This window comes from Ovis aries, chromosome X (assembly GCF_016772045.2).
Source record: "Ovis aries strain OAR_USU_Benz2616 breed Rambouillet chromosome X, ARS-UI_Ramb_v3.0, whole genome shotgun sequence".
Taxonomy (NCBI): domain Eukaryota; kingdom Metazoa; phylum Chordata; class Mammalia; order Artiodactyla; family Bovidae; genus Ovis; species Ovis aries.
Window position 1 is genome coordinate 101995365 of NC_056080.1, and position 21898 is coordinate 102017262.

General features: G+C 41.2%; 1 protein-coding gene and 1 long non-coding RNA gene across 4 annotated transcripts in view; one reads left to right on the forward strand and one right to left on the reverse strand.

Moving 5' to 3' along the window:
- The window catches only part of HS6ST2 (heparan sulfate 6-O-sulfotransferase 2), a 370575-nt gene that overhangs the window by 110744 nt on the left and 237933 nt on the right, over positions 1–21898 (forward strand). The gene's annotated exons all lie outside the window — the stretch shown is intronic.
- Positions 88–3808, reverse strand: LOC132658855 (uncharacterized). The gene is made up of 3 exons (XR_009598940.1): positions 3711–3808; positions 2054–2135; positions 88–287 (listed from the first exon to the last, which is right to left on the reverse strand). It is a non-coding gene; the product is annotated as an uncharacterized LOC132658855 (long non-coding RNA).

The following is a 21898-nucleotide window of genomic DNA, read 5'->3' on the forward strand; positions in this document are numbered from 1 at the left end:
ATACATATGTATGTGTAGATTTCCACCTGTGCTCTCACAGACTTTCTCTAACACACCCACCCCCCCCAACCCTTTCTTTCTCCCCACTTGGCAGTGTTGCAAGTAAGCCAGATAAGAAATACTGGGTCCTGCAGTAGTTAGGAACTGGTTGATAGGTGCTCTCCTTCATTTTAGAGGTAGAGAAATTGAAGTCCTCAGATACCACATGAAATGGAATTCAGATTGCCTGACTTGAACGGGCATATTGCATTGTTTGTCTGCCATCGTTGTTCCCAACTCTTTGCTTCCTAGAAAAAGAGAGAAATGTAAAAATACGTTGGCAGCTTCATCTGGTGGCCAGAGAACAATTCTGGCCAGAGGAAAATTTTAAAAGAGAATAAAAAGTGGGGAAAATTGACTCACCAGATTATGTCATTTCTAACTTAATAATACATTGATTAGAAAATAGACTTCAAGAAGATGAAGATTTGTCTTACAGAAATATTTTAAAATATATGAAATTTGAGAGAATATTATAAAATCATATACCATATCTTTCCCCAAACAGAAAACTCCACTGAAATTTGACTTTTGATTTCAGGAAGAGCACCTCCTCTTCTGTGAGGAGGTGGTTGACCTGGGTCCTAACTTGTTTCTCCATGGACGTGCTGTGTAACCTTGATCAGGTGACATCACCTCTCTGGACTTTGATATCTTTTTCTGTAAATTAAGAGGGTTGAACTAAATGATTTCTAAAGCACCTTCCGATTCTATAAAGTCTCTGCAAAGGGGAAGACAAATGGTCTGTAATATTTAGATGGTTTAACACTGCTATTTCCTAGCTTCTGTGTATTACTGAAAGTTTTCTGATTTGTGATCAGTAGTTGTGTATACAAAGTTCATTTGCTAGATAATAAAATATCCTTGGTTGACAGGAGGTAGGTACAATAAATATGGATTAAACCTTATTATTTATGTATTAGATAAAGCAGAGCTGTTGACATTTATAGTGCCACCAAGTGAGTAATTTATAAAGGCAGTGTGCCTCCATGGAACATTTCTACCTTTTCCAGATATTTTATTTTATTGAATACTTGGGTTCTGCTTTGGGTGAATGCCGGAAAGTATTGTTTTTGCAGTGCTAATATTTGCAGTGCAGTGTTTCCTATAGGTGGATATGATTGTCTGATCGGTGATCTAATGTGGGCTTCCGTGATTATAATGATTTTTATTTGAAAAGACAGTTGTATTGGGCTGGCAACCTCCCACCTTGATTTTTTTCCATATACAGTTCTTTGTCTGGCTCCTTGGAAGCCATGCTGTACAGTATGTGTAGTTGGAATACTTTCTGCTCCTTGCATCCTGGTTTTTAAGTGTGTTTTTGCGTTGTCAGTGGGAGGGCTGGAGAGTTAATATGCTGTATTGCCTGAAGGCATAAAGGCACAAATTATTTCTGCAATCAGAAGTCACCAGGAGGAATTTATTACAAATTATAACGGAGAGAAAAGCAGACAGTAAAAGGAGATTTTTTTAATCTTTGTTTGCTTTTTATTTGAATGGCTTGCTGAGCTTTATCAGTCTTTAATGAAGAAGAAAAAAGAAGACCTCTTGAAACCAGTGCCTTTGAATTTTATCTAGTTACCAAGATTCCCCCTCCCATGGACATTTTTTTTTTTTTTGGTGTGACTAGCTTAAGGACAAGGATATTTCTTTTTTCTCCCCTTTAAGATAAGCTGTAAGGGAACCTGAGCACATCTGAGAGTATGAAATTCAGCTACATACATCTGTATTATTTAGAAAGAACAGAGGACTCTGTAAGCACGCATCTTTCTCATCACAGTTGGCTGTTCTGTTTCCTTGTGACTGACCTTTGCAGTTCCTGGGATGTTGGTATTTAAGAAGGTGTTGTTTCCGGAGTTGGAAACCTCCATTCTCCCACCACTTTAGGGCTTCATACCTGAATGCTGTTGGCTTTCAGTTACAGGTTTCAATAAAGAGGGTTCTGGGGTTGGCGTAGAATTTTCCTGATGGTCCCTGTTGAGTGGTTACAAGCTATATATCCTGGACTTCTTACCTGTGTTTCAGAGGTGAAGAGCCTGTCCACTTTCCATTCCCAAAAGTCCATTGCAGAACTCTGCTCAATATTACGTGGCAGCCTGGATGGGAGCGGAATTTGGAGGAGAATGGATACATATATATGTATGGCCAAGTCCCTTTGCTATTCACCTGAAACTATCACAACATTGTTAATGAATATACCCCATTACAGAAAAAAAAAAAGAGTTTGTGGCACATGTCCATGAAAATGGCCCAGTGACTGCCAGGTAAATGTATGCCAAGCATCATGGAAACCACGTGTCAGGGAAGTAGAAGCCCCCACCCTGTGGAAGAGGGCCAGGCGTGCTAAAGGGCATTCCCCCTTGGAGCAGAAAGGATCTGGAAATGATTTTCTTTGTGTTTCCATTTGAGCAGTTGTTGGACATGTGCTGATGCCAAACAGCATCCTATGACAGGCTTGCAGCCATGGCAGCTACCCTAGAGGGACACATCTCCAGGCATCGAGGCGGTGCTGAGGGAAACAGATTGGAGGCCCTGATCATTGTTGCTTCATTTTTAGATTATCAGACAGATCACATTCCTTAAAGGTAGTAAGAGCAGGTGATCTTTTTGAATCTATGTTAAGCCGGGTAACGAGTAAGGTAGGCATATTCAGTATGTGTGCTTCAGAGGACACATACTTCTTAGCCTGCTCTGAAAAGAGCACACTGTTGGCAGCATTCTGTTCACATACTTGTGAGAATCTCAGGGCTGGAAGAGCTCTTAAAAGTCATCTACTTCACCCACCCACCCCCATCTGATACACCAGCTGCTTCTACAACCAAGTTGTCATCTTTGCCTATGCATGGTGCTTTCAGAGACAGGGGCCTCAGAACCCATTCCATGCATCAAGTTGAAATGTCCTTCCCAATTGCTCCTGTCTAGTGGGCTTCTTAGCACAGCACACACAGCTTCTTGGAACCACACAGAAATTGAATTGTTCTGCGTTAGGCCAGCCTTTCAGAGCCTTGTGTGTGACACCTCACTGCCACCCTTTCTAGTCTGGTTTGGCTTCTTTCAAGTGGTCTCTAATGCACTAGAGATGAAACAGAGAAGAATGAAAGGATGCCTTTGAGTTAACAGGGGAGGGACGTTCCCTTCTCTCTCAGTCACACTGTGGTCGGTTCACTTGGATAAGAGAAGGGCTTAGGATGAAGCGTGGCACAACCATTCCTCTGATAAGACAGCTTTGATTCTTCCTCTCTCCCTTTCAGTCCCTCTGATAAAAATAGGCTCCTGTCTTTCTATATCCCTCCTAACCACCTTCAGATACACTCTCCACGTGCTGGTATCTCCTTTCTCTCTCCTCTACCTTAATTCAGTAATGCAGCCCCCAACCCTGTCAGTTCTATTGATGGCATTCTTGTGCTGGAGATTCCTCTAAGCCATGTGTCCATATTCCTTCCGTGTACTTGTGAAGGTAGATTTGTCGACACACCTCAAAACCTTGCATTTATTCCTATTTAATTTCATCCAGTGAGAAAGACATCACTTTAGTTTTTTGAGATCTTCTGGGCTAGCCGGACTGACACACACCATCAGCCAGCCCATTCTCAGTACTTCTAGCTTCACAAATGAGCTACTGTCGCTTCTAATGGATGATTATTCCCCAATTCAGAGACCTTTCCCCTTACCTGATGTAAATTGTTTTCCTTTTCCATGACAGGTAGGCTGATGATCATTAGGAAGGGCTAGGCTTCATCTCTTTTTCTTTCCTTTTTTTTAAAAAAACTTTTTTCATACTCTCAGACTTCCCTAATAGAGAACTGGTGTGATCTAGAAAGACATTTGCATCCGGCCCCAGATTAGCAAGAGTTTAGCTAAGCATGACTGCTTTGCAAATGGAATCTTCAAATACCAACCACATCAGCAGAAAAAAAACCAAGGGTGACTAGATTGTTGCTTCAACTAGATTGTTGAAAATCCATTCACTCCAAGCACTATTCCAGGCTATTGGTTCTACTTACCTAGACAGAGATGGAGAGAATCACTGCTAATAGTGGATACATCCTGCTGTCTCCACTGGGATCTGTTTGAAGGAAAACTTTCTTGCCTCTATTCCGATTGCTGCATCAGGCTGGGCTCCAGTTGTGTCAGTTGCTAGCTTAATAACAAAAGCTGCCTCCACTGTTGGTCAAGATCATGACTCTCAGTTCAGATTTCATGTATATTATATCCCACAAACAAATCACATGAGAAAAACTTGGTATAAGAATCCTACTAAGGCAGTTCTGATGTCTTATTTATTGGGCATCACTAGAGAATGAGCTATTTCACTTGAGTGAAATGAACAGATAATAGAAATGTTTTGCTTCCAGGACCCAAAAGTGCAATTTTCAATCTTAAGTTGTAGAGCAGAGGTCAGCAAGCTATAGCTGGCAAGCCATATCTGGCCTGTTTCCTGTCTTTCTAGGACACTCAAGGTAAAACTGGGTTTTACATTTTTATATACTTAAGTAAAGTCAAAACAAGCCTGTTTTGTGACATGTGAAAATTATATGAAATTCACATTTCAGTGTCCATATGTAAAGGATGGGCTTCCCTGGTGGTTCAGATGGTAAAGAATCCACCTGCAATGTGGGAGACCTGAGTTCCACCCCTGGGTTGGGAAGATCCCCTGGAGGAGGGCATGGCAACCCACTCCAGTATTCTTGCCTGGAGAATCCCCATGGACAGAGGAGCCTGGCCAGCTACAGTCCATGGGGTCACAAAGAGTCGGACATGACTGAGTGACTAAGCACAGCACACAGCACATATAAAGGATTATCAGAACACAAGCCACACTTGTTTACATGTTGCCTATACTGCTTTCTTGAAATAAAAACAGAGTTGAGTAGCTAGAATAGACTGTATGGCCGACAAAGCCTAAATTATTTACCGTGTGACCTTTTATAGGAAAAACTTGCCAACCCCTGGTCTAGAGCATAATTTTTGTAAAGGACTCTTCATTGCATGACTTCTAATCTGTTGAGGGCTTGGAAAATACTCTTCTTATGAATAACATTTAATGGGAGTCTTTTGACATCTGAGTATGGACTCAAGGACGGAATTGTGGAGAGTTATGAGACTGCTAAGACATCTATTTCTGTATATAAAATCACAGTCTTGGAGCTCGAAGGAATATTTCAAGAAGCTCACTGAAGTTACTGGGTTGGGTGTTTCTGGATTCTTTATAGGGAGATCTAATAGCCTCTCAATCTAGGGTTTTACAGTAACCTCTAAAGTTCATAAATATTTTAAAGGATTGGCTCCTTTCTCTGAATAGATCTGCTGCTGCTGCTGTTAAGTCACGTCAGTCGTGTCTGACTCTGTGCGACCCCACAGATGGCAGCCCACCAGGCTCCCGTCCCTGGGATTCTCCAGGCAAGAACACGGGAGTGGGTTGCCATTTCCTTCTCTAGTGCATGAAAGTGAAAAGTGAAAGTCAAGTCACTCAGTTGTGTCCGAGTCTTAGCGACCCCATGGACTGCAGCCCACCAGGCTTCTCCGTCCATGGAATTTTCCAGGCAAGAGTACTGGAGTGGGGTGCCATTGCCTTCTCTGAATAGGTCTGAAGGTTGTTCAATTTGTCATGTTCCTTCAACAGAATTCTTGTGCATTTCCTGTGTGCCTGTCAGTAAGTGTAGAGACCTTTCTCTGAGATTTTCCCACATGTGGAATTTTAGGGGACTTCTTCCTCAATTTTTTTTTTTACAGTTAACCTGATGTTAAACTATATTTTTCTTTTTGCTTATGGCCACTTGTCTCCTTTATGTACACAAAGATGTTAACCAACTTTGAAATTTCAGCTTCTTGTTTTATATATATATGAATTGAATTATCTTCTTTTAATTATGAAAAATCCTTGAGATTTCTTTATCTATATAATTTTTTCATGAGAATTAATCAGTGATTGAAATTCAGCCTCTAAATCAACACCACACACATATATAAACAATTATATATGTATAAAATTAAATATTATAATTATTTATATATATGTCTCTGGACTTCCCTGGTGCTCAGATGGTAAAGAATCTGCCTGCAATGCAGGAGACATGAGTTTGGTCCCTGGGTCAGAAAGATCCCCTGGAGAAGGGAATGGCAGCCTTCAGTATTCTTACTTGGAGAATTCCATGGACAGAGGAGCCCAGCAGGGTTGCAGAGTCAGACATGACTGAGAGACTTTCTCACACACACACACACACAAACATATATATATAATTAATATTTATTTTCCCCCAGAACCTTGAGCTTAAACTCTAGAGAGACTATTAGGGCACCAGAGCACCCAGAACATTGTATTTTAGTAGTTCATTTTGGACACCAGGACTATAGTTTATTCTCCTTTGTATCCCAAGCATTCAAGGACCGTGCTTAGCCCATAGTACATACTTGTTAAATGTTTATTGAATTGAATGAAACTGACTTTCATTAAAACAATATCCTTGAGATTTCTTCATCCATATAATTTTTGTCCTTAGTATTTATCAGTGATTGAGACTCATCCTCTAAATATCTTTAGCACCTCACCAATATTGTCAAAGGCGTGGTTATGCTACATCTGCATTAGGGCAGTAGGGTTTGATCCCACGTTTCAGGTCCCTGTGGTGTCAGGAAGGGACCAGGGGAATAAAAATGTGGTGGGCTGATAGCCACTGTGGCTGGACACCCTTCTGGGAATGGAGTGGAAGGCAGACTCAGTAGTGGTACTGAGAGAAGAAGAGAAAAGGAATAATTAGCTAAAGAAGGCGGACCTTTTATAAAATTTAGATCCAGAGCTTGGGATTCAAAACTTGCCTACCCAGTTAGATCAAGACTCAGAGTGCTGGAGGGTCTAGGATGAAAGAGACCTTGGAGACCCAGATTTCCAGTGCTAGAGCAGCAGTTCTTAATCTGACTGGCCCATGGGTTTTCTGAAGAGGCTAGATGTCTAGACATCTTTCTGGAGAGGGGATTCAGAGCTTTCATTATTTTCTAGGAGGTTCAGGACACCCTCCTGCCCTCCAAAAAAAGAAAGGGTTCAAAACCAGCTCTCTAGATGTGTGGACCCTCAAAGGGACTCATTAATAGTGGTTGAATGGTCTCAAATAAACCCTTCAGACACAGTGAAGGTCTGACTTCATGAGCCTACACAGCTGGAATTGTTGGGAAATTTTTTCTAAGGCAAATTTAGTGGCAATTTATGTGTGTGTAACCTTACCCAAATTCTTCCTATTAGTTTGGTTTCTCTCTAAGGGAACAGAAAATAAGCTCTGCTCCTCTTCCATGCTGCATTCGTTGTAAAGAAAACACTTTTTAGGTCTTCCTCAGGCTGATTCCTCCATGCCAAAGAGCATTTCCAAACCTCATACACCTGTGGCTTCCAGGATCTTCCCCGTGTCGGGGCGGTTTGTCTAGTTTCATAAGGTCATGGCAGCTAGAATTGAAGATAGCATTTCATGAATGTTCTTTTTTTCAGTTTTTTTTTTTTTAATGTGGACCATTTTTAAAGTCTATTGAATTTGTTTCAGCATTCCTTCTGTTTTATGTTTTGGTGTTTTGGCCTCAAGGCAATGTGGGATCTTATCTCCCCAAACAGGGATTGAATCCGTACTCCCCGCGCTGGGAGGCGAAGTCTTAACCACTGGACCTCCAGGGAAGTCCCCTTCATGGGTGTTCTGACCAGCACAAATCAGAATATAATTATCACCCCATTATTCTAGATAAAATATTTCTATTGAATGCCTAATTCATTTGTTTTTGTGCTAGCCAGTTCACTCTGCTACTGATTCATGATGAGCTGACTGTTGATTTGCCATCATGTCCTTTGATGTGTTTGTAGGTTTGGTTCATGGATCTATTTATACCCATTATTCTAGTTTTTTTTTAAGGCATCACATGGATGCCCAGATTGATGCAGTTGTGCACGTGTATGTAGATGAGTACATTTCCCTTCAGAATTTTTTAAAAAATACTAATTTTACTGTTATTATTCTTGTTGCGAAATAAATCCTTTCATTTTTCAGAGCAAACAATAAAACTCAGGTGAGTGGTACAGTATTTAGTAAGAATGTTCAGATGTGAAAATAAATAATTTATTATATGGTCAATTATTTGTTTTTAAAGGAATTTGGGGGATTTTGTTGAAAGTCCTGGGGATATAGTGGTAAACATCAGTTTAGATAGCATTCAGGACTTTAAATGGATATACTAATTATAAAGAGTTTATTTTCAGTAAAGGAAATGGTCACTTGTCATTTATAAGCTGAGGAGAACGGTGTGAGCCAGGTAGGAGGTGGACATACCTCCTCTCTAGAGATGTACCGAATGGAGTGACTACTGCTAGGGGCTGTCTGGAGTGGCATGTGGAGCTAAAGAGCTGTAAGTAAAAGGCAGAAGTGTCCTTGTGTCAGTGTGTGGTGGCTCTGCTCCTTAGAGAAAGAGAATGGTTTCTTAATCCCATTTTCTTATAAGTGCCTTGCTGTTAAATCATTAGCTGTGGATCGAAATACTTGTCATGGAGCTAGAGATCTCCCTCTGGTCCCAAGTGTACAATCAACTGCAGGCAAGGACCAGGCAGATATAATAGGTGTAATCATCCCAGGTGTGACAGGACCCTCACTTGGGAGTGGAATCATTAGGATTCGAATCCTGCAGCAGCTTCTTTCCGTTGGATGCACTGATTACCAATGAGGGGGATTCTATGTGTGTCCATACAGGAAAGCTCCCATGTGCATTTTCAAAGCCATTGTTACTAGTGTGGGGGATGGGGGTAGGAGGCGGGGAGAGAGCTTAGAGCTGGACAGCCTCAAAGCCTTGTTTTCTCTCTGTCTTCCTCTCTCCGGATTTTCTGGGAATAAAAACGAAAAGATTTTTCTGATAGTTTGGCAAAACATTTAATTAGAGGTGGTAATGAAAAGTCATCATAGTAGCAGAGTGCATTTGTATGATGAGTTAGACTTAATGTATTTAAGGGTACTTTCCCACAAGCTGTGTGGTGATTAGAGAACAATCTACTGAATGTGGAAAACAAATAAATAAGCATAATCATTCTGTGAAAAATGAATATGCTTAAATTAGCTTGCATATAATTGCTACAAAACCAAAACTGAACATACATGGTCCCCACAGAGAGGCGGAAAATCTTGTTAGGGAGCGTTTGCCAGCCTGAGCTGCCATTTGTGGCTCCCCATGGAATGGCTTATTAGACCCCAGTTTGGCTGCTGGCAAGCAGTAGGGTGAGTTGATCTGTTCAGTCAAAACTGGTGATGTAGTGACTGAATTGCTCATGTTTTTATTTTTCCCTTTCATACAGACAGAACCTCTAAATTCATTGGGTTGAATTTTTCTAACCTTTAATCATTTGTGTTTGATATCATGCCTTCATAGCCAATTTCCTACTTGCTCAGTTTCTTTCATCTTCAATCTTTTTCGACTTTAAGAGATAGTTACTTCATCTTTCCTTTGATCTTTACCTGATGGGTGTGTCAGCTGTGTCCGTCAATTTCACCAACCTGTTTCTCTGAAAACAGGAGATAAAATGTTGAACCTATTACCGTAGGCCTATGGGTTATACAAATAACAGGCTGATTTAGTTTTTTTTTTTTTAATGTGCTTTGTGAAAAAAATCAGTAAAGCTGTGTTTTTGTCTTAGTAAAACCTGACACTTGGTTGCTTGCCTCTTTTTTTTTTTTTTAGTTTTAAATTGGTTGTATGAGTATCAAGTTAAACTGAAGCTTACTTTTGAAAATCTTTAACATAGGGGCTTCTCATTTTATATGGTAGATCGCCAAGCTGACTGTGGTAGCCAGCTCCACTTAAGTTTGCTCTTCATTTCATGGAGAGCTTCATAGCCAGTAAGAAGGTTCATTGTCTAGTCTGATAATGAGCTTCATTGCTAGCAGTACCTCTGTGCCCTTGAACTCCATCATCAGTATCATGCATGCCTGTGATTGTTCCCTATGGAAGAATCAATGGTCTCTCTGCTGCCCAGTTTGATACCCATTAAGGATATCCACAAGACATAAAAGGTCTTCTGCAGAGGAGGTGCTGGAGAAGTGTTTGTGGAATATATGAAGGTTCAAGGATGGAGCAACTGAGCAATATTTATGCTGATTATAGATAATTTCTTGATTTGGGAAAAAATCAAGCTCCAGATAGGAACAGTCTCATTGTAGACTTTTGAAGAAATGAGCAATAAATCTAACAGGCTTCTTTGGAATTCTCCTAAAACTGGTAAGTCAGAAGTTTCTACTTCTTAGGTGGCTCTACCCAAGACTTGTTGTTTTAGTCACTAAGTCCTGTCCAACTCTTTTGCGACCCCATGGACTGTAGCCCGCCAGGCTCCTCTGTCCGTAGGATCTAGTTCATTATTTCTACTAAAAAATAACTTAGAGACTGAATTTCTTTCAAAGTGTGAAATTTGATGAGTGTGTGAGATCATGCGATTTTATTTCTCCCGTTTGGGCTTTCTCATCATTTATAACTAGAACTAAGAGCAACACAAATGAAGCTCTATAAGTCTATAACTTCCTACTGACCCACTGCAGTTTTCAAATTGCTTTGGGATTTTTATGAACCATCCCCGTGAAGTGCATAAAAAGCAAACACAGTTGACATGTTATGTGAGAGAGAAATATAAAATGTTCAAGGTAACCATTTTATTATTAAAACAGGGAGTCAACAGCTTGATTTAACAATAAGTCCTAAGGAATTTCCTGGTGGTCCAGTGGTTGTGACTCCTTGCTTTCACTGCTGAGGGCCCAGGTTCACTCTCTGGTCAGGAAACTAGGACCTCACAAGCCACATCTAATATTTATGAGTGTTTGCGCTTCTACACACACTTTAGAATTGGTGTCAGTTCCCAGTCATGGCCAGGTAAGGGCATAATGGTTATAAAAGAGCAAAGTAGAAAGAGTGGGGGCAGGATCGAGGAGGGATTGGAAAGAGAAACAGAGTAAAATTAATATTTCATGGACACCCCAAATGTGTCAAGCGCTGTGCTAGGCGTTTTCACATATAATTTCATTTAATCCTTGAAGTATCCTTGCAGTGCACACACTTTCTAAATTCTAATAACACGGGTAAAAAATTTGGCAAATACTTTTTTAAACAGAGGAGAGGAGGAAGAAGAGGAAGAGGAGGAGGAGGAAAGGAGGGTGAAAGGAAAGAAAGGGGGAAAAGAAAGAAGGAGGGAAGGAGTTTTAGGGAGGAGGGAGACATCAAGCTTGCCTCATCTGAAAAACTTTGAATTTTGGGGACCCTGTATTATTTACCTCATTATTCTGAGCCTGCCCCTGCACCCCACCCAACTAAATCCAGTTGTTAAACTAATTGGATCATGTGGATTACTAAGACTTGTTTCACACTCTGGAGGAAGGAGATTAGGCCCAGCTCACAGCTCTTAAACTGCTCTTATTAGCCTTGCAGGGATCTTTTCTAAAGAGGATACCCCACTTCCATGGGATCTATTTTTTTTAATCCTCCAATTCTACTTCCAGAACATTATCATTTTGAACAGTTCTTGCAAATCTAGAGGCAACAAATTTTGATGGTAGTAGGAAGTGGCATGCTCCTTACTCTTGTCACTTACAACTGCATTTTGTAGTGAATGGTCTAGAAATCCAGAACCACTTTTTGCAAGCTCAAGTGTGACCCAGAAAAAAGAAAACCTTCTTGCATTCTTTTCAAAGTAATATACGTGATTTTGGAATTTCTGAATTAAGTCCTTTCTTCATAGGAAAAAATAAAATCCACCTTAAAATGATAAAATATTCAATCCAGTTTTGCCAAGTGGAGTCTAATTTCAATTCACATATTACAATTTATAATTCTGAGTCCTAGGAGCCAAAGCCCCCTTAGACCACCCCTTCTTTCCATCCAGGCTTATCATTTGGAGATCTCATAGCTTCCTTGTCTATACACCATCTGGTGAAAGTGAAAACACTGCTAATGACCTACATGCTTTTGGGTACACAGAGACCAGGGGCTGGTTGTTAGTATCTCATTGAACTTCCCTTGTGGCTCAGACGGTAAAGGTCTACCTACAATGCGGGAGACCCGGGTTCAATCCCTGGGTCGGGAAGATCTCCTGGAGAAGGAAATGGCAACGCACTCCAGTATTCTTGCCTGGAAAATCCCATGGACGGAGGAGCCTGGTGGGCTACAGTCCATGGGATCACAAAGAGTCAGACACGACTGAGCAACTTCACTTTTGGGTGAGTGGCATCTTTGAGAACAGAGCTGATGATGCTCCTTGGGAGGAAAAGGGTGAGAGGGAAGGAGGGGTAGGTACAGGGGAGAGAGGGAAAGTGTGTCGTGAAGCTTTGCTGTAGGCTTGCCAGAATCTGGTGAAGTGTGGGGTGGGGGAGGGGAGAAAGCCATTACTCACAGAAGAATTAGATGGTTAAAGAATTCATAATAGAGACTTCCCTGCTGGACCAGTGGTTAAGACTGTGTCTCCACTGCCAGGGGTGAGAGCTCCATCCCTGGTCAGGGAACTTAAGTTCCTGCATGCTGCACAGTGCACCCAAAAGAGGAAAAGAAAAGAAAAGAATTCATGATAATTAAAAGGATGTTTTAGTGTTAGAAAGGAAGAATACAGCCATAAAAACATAATTACTGCAAAATATGCTGCACTCGACCAAATAGCCACTTGATGACTACCACTGTGCCTCTGCTCGAAAGAAACCCCAGCTCTTTCGTGAGAGGAAAAACATGGGTATTATGTCTATTTGCGTGCTCGTGTTAATGGTTCACAGTCAAGCCATTAATTAAACAATAAATCCTCATAAGATAGGACTGGATCAAATAATGCACAGAGTCTGGCAAGTAGTTTATGAGAGGATGATTCTGGAAATAGGGTCAAGCCTGGGACTCTCTGGACGCCCACCAAGCATCTGCAGTCACAGGTCTAGAAGAGTATAGACCAGTTTGAATGAGATATTATATTTGCTTGAGGGGTTTTCTTTTCCCAAATGCTACTTTGTAAAGGGTGGTTTGCTTGGATTTATGAGAGAAGAGCTAATGAAAGAGAACAGCAGGACCATTCCAGGTGAGCCTGCTATAAAGGGTTCCAGTTTGAGTTAGGGATTCAGCTGACACAGCCTGCAAGGTTTGTAGTGACGCCAGGCTTTTTGGTAACTTTCTGCAGTCTGTGGCCAGTGGGGCAGTTTCAGCCCCGCATAAATGATTTAGTCACTAAGTCGTGTCCGACTCTTGCAACCCATGGACTGTAGCCCACCAGGCTCCTCTGTCCATGAGATTTTCCAGGCAAGAATATTGGAGTGGATTGCCATTTCTTTCTCCAACCGACATGGATTAGGAGTTTATATTTTAGTTAGAAACACCTGTCCAAGAAGTTGAGGAGTTTTTTTTTTTTTTTTTTAATGTTTTCCCAGTTTGAGACATGATGGAGCAGACCCAGGTAGGCATGAGAACAGCATCTATTTACACACAGGCAGGGCTATGCTGTTTTCCTGGACAATCATTTTTTCCGCATTTCCTGGAGGAAGTCTTGGAATCACAAATCACAATTTGCGGCTCGCTCTGAGTAATGAGTCATTGGATGGAATTTCATTTGGTAGATTTAAAGAGAGTTAGTGTTGATCTATGAAGCCAGATGATTTAAGAAATTGAAGCAGTAACAAGTAAATTGCTTTTCTCTTGTACTGCAAAATGCTTTCTAGGCGTTTTTGGCTTTTCTTTTTAAAATGGATTTATAATACTGTTTCTTGCCACCTCAAGGCTCAAGTTTTGAGCTTTGCTCTGTTGAATCCTAAATGGCTCCTCACTTCCCATGAACAGATTGTCCAATGGAGTTTTGAATATCTCGTTTTAGACCGTGGGAGCTAGAGTTTTTAAAATTCTCCTGGAAACACAAATGAATATACATTTCCTTTTAGAGGTTTTATGCCTTCTGACTGATCTCATAAAAAAAAAAAACCACACACATCCAAGTTCAAATTATTTAGTTTTATAATCAAGACGTGCCATTGACCAACGCACCATCACTTGCCTTTATTTGTTTATCTGGAAGGGGAGAGGAGGTGGCCCCTAGAGGGGACAAAGAAAAGAACAAGCCTGGCTGCTTCCTTCAGGCCACTCACTGGCCTCTGAGCAGGAGAGATATGTGAGTGAACACTTCCTGTAACTGTTTGCAAAGTACTGGGGTGGGGTAGGGGGGCAGGCAGCTGCCTCTCAGAGCAAACAGGGTACCTCCAGGAAGGCCGGAAAGGAGAATCTCTCCGCTAGAGAAGTGGAAAGACCAGAGAGCCTCCCAATGGGCCTTTTTTGTCTTTGTAAGTTCTCCTGCCGTCCCTCCCCTTGTGGACACACACCCCGCCCCCAGCAGCCTCAAGGCACTATGTTGCCAGGACCCTTGAGAGTCAGTCATGGTGAGCGACAAATTGCAAGTGACACATGAAAAAAGATCCCTGTATTAATTGCCTGCATGTCACAGAAATTCCACAGATCTTGAGCTCATCGAGGGAAGGTACGGTGTGACTCAAGGTTTGTAATCCCAGAGCCCAGCTGCCAGTGTTGCCAATGGTTGATGCTCAATAAGTGTTTCAAGCTGCCGAGAAAAATAAAGTACCACAGGAGTCTGGAGGAGGGGACAGCTGACCCACAAACCGGGTCCTGGAACTGTGCAGAAGAATGTGTTGAGATGAATAAGATCTAGAATTTGAAAGAGGACTTGGGACATGTCAGGGCTCTCACTACCAGAATAGGTGAGGCATTGAAATAGGAAAGTGAAATTAATATAGCAGATTTTTCATCAGTCTGGTTCTCTAAACCACAGGGACCGCACGGTGAGCCTGGAATTCGGTGGCTTCAAGGAGACATATAAATGTACAAGAATTCAATTCATACAGCTACAGTTAGATGAGGACTTCAGGAAGATGCTGAAACAAGGCGTAATCATGGGATATTGTTGAAGTGAGCAGCTGTCCTTACAGGGTTGCTGTCAGAGATGGGGGCGGGGGACTCTGTAGGTCTGTTTGCTGGAGATGGTCCTTGGTCCTACTTCTCTTGTTACGCTGCTCATCCATACAGCTTTACCTCTTGTATGTATTTTCCACTGTGGTGGCTTTTGTAAGACATAAGGTGAACAAACTGCTTATTAAGGTAAGACAATGGAGGCCCCATTTTAAAAGGTTAAGATGTACTCGAAAGTGTCAGAGCATCCCAGGAATCATTAACAGTATATGGAATGCACAGCCTGGTATTTTCCAAAGGCCACACTAACCTTTTCAAGCATAGAGCAGGCTAAAAGGAATAGATTTCCTCACCATTTGATGAGCGAAGAAATCTTTTAAATGCTTATTTTTATTTACTCGCAGAAAATCATCTCTGTGGAGCTCAACACAGGGAAATGAATCCCGAACATTTTAGCAACTCACTTAAAATATCATTAGAGAGTACTTGGCTTATCAAAAGCTGAAAACAAAAGACCAGGAGACCTCTGGAACTAATAACACCTAGAGAATAAGCCAGAGCCACCTATGCCCTTGTGTTTGCCAAAAATGTCTTTGAGTTTAAACTCCTCATTGTTAAGGAGGGAAGCTTAAGTTTTGTCAAACCTTTTTTTCCCTTTAAGTATACCCACTTTTCTATGTAAGTGGCTCAACACTGCTATTTGCATAATTGTCATATTTTTCTGCTTCCCAAGAGGTCTGTTAAATGGAAAGGTGAACTACAAAGCTTTGCCGAAGTGCACATTTGTGTGTGATGTGTAATTCTCAAATCACGAAGAAAATTATATCGTTTCCATTGAGTTTATCTTACATTTCGAAACTGAGAATTCAAAACTTACTGACCCCTGAGCCACGTTTAACCTGCTTTCCTAAAACGCTGCCAAAGAACAATTTCCTGAGCCTTGACTCTTCAAATAATGTTGGTACCATCAGCCCTGAGTTTATCAATGACCTAAAGCAAAGGCATTTTTCTTTCAGCTTTGGTTTAACGAAAAGATTTTTCAGTTGGAATCAGGGATTTCCTCACAGCGGGGCTATGTGTTAGCTAGGAGGTTAACAGATGAATCCTTTATCCCCCCAAGTCTCAGTTTGTTGAACTGTGAAATGAGAGCTATCTTTAATTCCAAGCGTATTGGGTGTTTGTGTGTGAGCATGTATGCTACCCAGGTCTTGATACATAGTAGGTATTTAAGAAATATGTGATATTATCTTTTTTTCTTTTCTTTTGGACCAAGAGGACAGATAAGCGAGTTTCGGTCCTGGATTTATTTCTTTTTAAATTTACTTTTATTTGGCTGAGTGAGGCCTTGGTTGTGTCATATGGGATCTTTCCTTGTGGTGCGCAGGCTCCAGAGCCCGTGGGCTCTCTAGTTGAGGCACGCGGGCTCTGTAGTTGTGGGGCTCATGCTTAAGTTTAGTTGTCCTATGGCATGTGGGATTTTAGTTCCCCAACCAGGGATGGAACCCACGTCCCCTACATTGCAAGGTGGATTCTTAACCGCTGGACCACCAAGGAAGTCCTGAGGATGACACTTAAATGAATCAGAGGGCTTGAACTTTGGCATGGGGAAGACCTAGATTTGAATTTTGCCTCTACTGCTTTTTGTGGCGGGGGAAGGGACAGGGTGATCTTGAGCATGGGAGCCTCGGCTTTTTTATTTGCCGTGTGGTCATAGGTAATAGAAATATGCATCTCCAAGTTTGTGTTGTGAGAATTAAGTGAGATAGTGCATATAAAAGCATGTAAGTGCTCAATGAGTGTTTGCTGTGGTTGGTAGTGTTATGTCCTTCACAGGAGTCATGATCAGTTTGGGGTTACTGCTGATGGTGTCCTGAAAGCATGTTCCCTCCAGATTTGCTGGGTTTTGTCTCATGACTTCTCGTATTCAGAGACAGTGAAATGTGCAACTTCCTTTCCTGTGAATGCCCTTGGAAGCCTCTTGCCCATTTCCTTCCTGAGTATGAGGAGAGGGGGGTGAGACTAGGTCCTTGCAGGTTTCCTCATTGCTGTGTGCTTCTGGCTGCAGCCGGACGGCATCAGATTGCAGTGTGGAATGGAGAAATGGTATTCTGTGTGTGATAGTGATCAGATCAGGAAGATAACAGGACACTTGGCATCCGGCATCTGACAACTTGTCACACAGGTCACTTTTGAGCCCTAGTTTCCCCTTGACAAGGTTAGCCACTCATGCCAAGGGTTTCATGGCCAGAATTCTGGCTGAGCAATAAACCCTGACAGAGAGGGAAAATGTAGGCTGGCAGGAAGGCTGGCATGGCCCTTAGTGTCACAGGCTGGGACTTGCATTCATATGAATGAATCGCTTATCAATTGGTTTTGCTCAGGGACCAATGCAACATAAACTGATCAGAATAAAGGGGAGTGGAAAGTATCTAAATTTCTAATAACAAGGAGTTAAATGTGTTATCATAAATCTACTTTCTGGATAGATTGTGCAATTATTTTTAAAGAAAAACTTGGTAATTAACATTAGAAAAAACTTATAATGTTAGCTGAAACAAAACATACATCATAAAAAACTTATAATGTTAGCTGAAACAAAACATACATCATACATATATTTTATGCTATATAAATTTAGTGTAATTAGAAACTTAAAACAAGAACAGTAGGCAAATCTACAAAGACAAACAGTAGATTAGTGGTTGCCTAGGGTTGGGGGATGAGGACTAAGGGGTGTGGGGTTTCTTTGGGAACTGATGAAAAATATTCTAGTATTGATTGTGGTTAGGGTTGTACATATCTGTGAATATACTAAGGAACATTGGATGGTACATTTTAAATGTGTGAGATGTATGTTATGTGAATTATATCTCGATAAAGCTGTTAACAAAAATCAACAGCAACAAACCTTATATATTATTTGCTTACAGCTTATTAACTAAATGAGAATTATTTAACCAGATATTAATATCATCAGTGTTCTTGGTTTTGCCTTATTAGATTTACATAGTTTGTTTCTGAATACATCTCCATCCAGTTATTGAAAATGTATCAAGAGCATATTTTGCTTTAAATATAAAACCCATACAACCTGAGTCAATATTATCCTTTGGAAGAGTCAACAAATTTCAGGATTTGATTGGTGAAAAATGTTAAAACTTTGACGTCTGCTGTTGTTAACACCCTTACTAGAAATTCATTCCCCCTATGTTCTAGCCTCCTTTGCCTTTACTTTGAGCACAACTAAAGTCTCCCTCTTACAGTGTTTCTGTGCATAAGTGGTTATACGTGTGAATGCGGTATGCATGTGTGAGTGATTCTGTGTGTGCATGCATCTGTGTGTGTGTGTGTGCACATACTGTGTGTATGTATGTGATGTTAATGTTTTACTTTTTATGTGCGTGGAGGCCTACATAGAAAAGAAAAAGAGCCGAAGAGATAGTTAAATACTGGGGGCTTAGATACCATTTTAGCAGAGGGCAGTGTATTTGTGGAGAAGTTGAAAGGGCTCCCCTCATGCCTCAGAGGTAAAGAATCTGCCCACAATGCAGGAAACCTTGGTTCGATCCCTGGATTGGGAAGATCCCCTGGAGATGAAAATGGCAACTCAGGCCAGTATTCTTGCCTGGAAAATTCCGTGGACAGAGGAGCCTGGTGGGCTACAGTCCGTGGGGTCACAAAGAGTCAGACACAACTGAGCGACTAACACTTTATTTTATTTGACAAGGCAAAGGAGAAGGGATTTGGGCTTCTAGGAGTGGAAAATTGTGGGAAGGTAACTATATGGGGAAAACTAATGGCAGAGAAAGATTATTTCGGTAAGGCTTGTTTGTGCAGACCCATCTCCGTGTTGATTTTCTGTCTCCAGTGATATCACTTGTCTCTTCCTGGTTCGGGAGACTGGATAGAGGCTGCTTTCACAGGGAGAAATTTATACCCTGCTTTTTGGCTGAAAGAGGAAGGGCAGAAAATTCCTCTATGTCTCCTGTTTCTCAGTTGCCTTCAGCTCAGTATAACTCAGCGGTAAAGAATCCTCCTGTCAATGCGGGAGATGCAGGAGACATATGTTTGATCCCTGCCTGGGTCAGGAAGATCCCCTGGAGGAGGAAATGGCAACCCACTCCAGTATTCTTGCCTGGAGAATCCCATGAACAGGGGAGCCTGGAGGGCTACAGTCCACGGGGTTGCAAAGAGTTGGACACGACTAAGTATGCATACTCTATCTCAGTCTAATTCTTATGCCAAAGAGGCATCATTTGGGGCGGTATATTCTGGTCCTCTTCATAGTGCAGCTCAAATTTAAAAGTCTTGATCTTAAATCCAATTTATAAATTCAAACAAGAATTAGTTTTTATTAAAACATTCAGAGAAGTGAGCTTCAAACCATGGATACTGAAGAACTGGTGGGAAGATGAACTTTTTCAAGTGAATAATTTTTTAAAATTAATTAATTTACTTTGAAGGCTAATTATTTTGCAATATTGTAGTGGTTTTGACATACATTGACATGAATCAGCATGGGTGTACATGTGTTCCCCATCCTGAACCCCCCTCCCACCTCCCTCCCCATCCCATCCCTCTGGGTCATCTCAGTGCACCAGCCCTGAGCACCCTGTCTCATGCATCTAATCTGGACTGGTGATCTGTTTCACATATGATAATATACATGTTTCAATGATATTCTCTCAAATCATCCTACCCTAGCCTTCTCCCATAGAGTCCAAAAGACTATTCTTTACATCTGTGTCTCTTCTGCTATCTCACATATAGGGTCATCATTATCATCTTTCTAAATTCCATATATATGTGTTAGTATACTGTATTGTTGTTTTTCTTTCTGACTTACTTCATTCTGTATAATAGGCTCAAGTTTCATCTACCTCATTAAAAGTGATTCAAATGCATTCTTTTTGATGGCTGAGTAATATTCCATTGTGTATATGTACCACAGCTTTCTTATCCATTCATCTGCTGATGGACATCTAGGTTGCTTCCATGTCCTGGCTATTATAAACAGTGCTGCGATGAACATTGGGGTACATGTGTCTCTTTCAATTCTGGTTTCCTTGGTGTGTATATCCAGCAGTGGGATTGCTGGGTCATAAGGCAGTTCTATTTCCAGTTTTTTAAGTAATCTCCACACTGTATTCCATAGTGGCTGTACTAGTTTGCATTCCCACCAACAGTGTAAGAGGCTTCCCTTTTCTCCACACCCTCTCCAGCATTTATTGCTTGTAGACTTTTGGATAGCAGCCATTGTGACTGGTGTTAGATGGTACCTCATTGTGGTTTTGATTTGCATTTCTCTGATAATGAGTGATGTTGAGCATCTTTTCATGTGTTTGTTAGCCATCTGTATGTCTTCTTTGAAGAAATGTCTGTTTAGTTCTTTGGCCCACTCTTTGATTGGGTCTTTTATTTTTCTGGAATTGAGCTGCAGGAGCTGCTTGTATATTTTTGAGATTAACTTTTTGTCAGTTGCTTTGTTTGTTATTATTTTCTCCTGTTCTGAAGGCTGCCTTTTCACCTTGCTTATAGTTTCCTTCATTGTGCAAAAGCTTTTAAGTTTATTTAGGTCCCAGTTTATTTTTGCTTTTATTTCTAATATTCTTGGAGTTGGGTCATAGAGGATCCTGCTGTGATTTATGTCAGAGAGTGTTTTGCCTATGTTTTCCTCTAGGAGTTTCATAGTTTCTGTTCTTACGTTTAGATCTTTAATTCATTTTGAGTTTATTTTTGTGTATGGTGTTAGAAAGTGTTCTAGTTTCATTCTTTTACAAGTGGTTGACCAGTTTTCCCAGCACCACTCAAGTGAATAATTTGATAAAAGCTAGTCTCTCCATTGAAGTTTAATTCTGAAGGTCAGTGACTCCCTAGTTATCCCTCCCCGCCCCATGGTCACGTGTTATTATCTTTTGTCTCCTATGATTTTGTCTTCTTCAGCCTTCCCATCCATAAAACTCTTGGTTGTCCTACAGTTTCTTCCGTTAAATAACATAGTCCTAAAAACTGCAGAGAGAAGAAAATGTTCAGAGTGGTCTTATTTATACACCAGCAGCCCCTTTTCCACATTACTGCCATGCTTTTTATACTGAAAGGCAAGGAACAGCTGTTTCTCTTGGCTTTAGTGTCCAGCTCAGCTGTTTCATATTCATCCTGTTGCCTTAAGCATCTGTTGACAGGTGGGAAAGCTCACTGTGAAGAGAAGCATTGTTGCCTTGGGTGGCTTCAGCCTAAGACAGGCCTGACCCCTTTGTCTGGCCCTGGAGCAGAACGTGTGTGTTCCTCCCGGTCCTCATTAAGCACAGCTGTTGGGTACATTTTAGTAGATGAGAACCATTTCCGCAGCATCTCTGTTCTGAGAAGCGAGCAGCAGTGTCCAGAATGTAACTGGACGAGGCCTGTGTGCCACGGAATGTCTGTAAGTGGCTGGATCTCACTGTGGAGAAACCAGCCCGTTATTAGTCCTCCTTGTCTCAGAAATAGAGCTTTTCGCTCAAATCCCCTCCTAGGCCCTCATTTTAGCCCGGAGAACCTGGCAACCGAGAGGCTCTTTGGTTGCAACCCTTCGTTCTACAGACGAGACGGATGTCCCTGTTAGCAAAGTGTTTTGCTTTTTAGTAAAGCCAGTTAGTGGCGTTTTGTATGCTCCTAATAATACCACAGTATTTCAGAGTTGTTTCCTGGCCTCTTTTGGTCACGTTTCTGGAAAACCTCTTTCTCTTCATGTTTATGATTTGGGCTTTAATCCAGGATATTGAAATGGTAGATTGCTCACAGGATTTATAGTTAGCTTTCAGAGATACCTTAAAAGGAAGAAAAGTTCTAGAAAAATGAAAGCCCTGAAACAGTTTCTTGAGAACTGTTCTTGTTTGAAATTTGAAAAACAAAACAACCCCCAGCATCCCTTTGCCCCCCACTA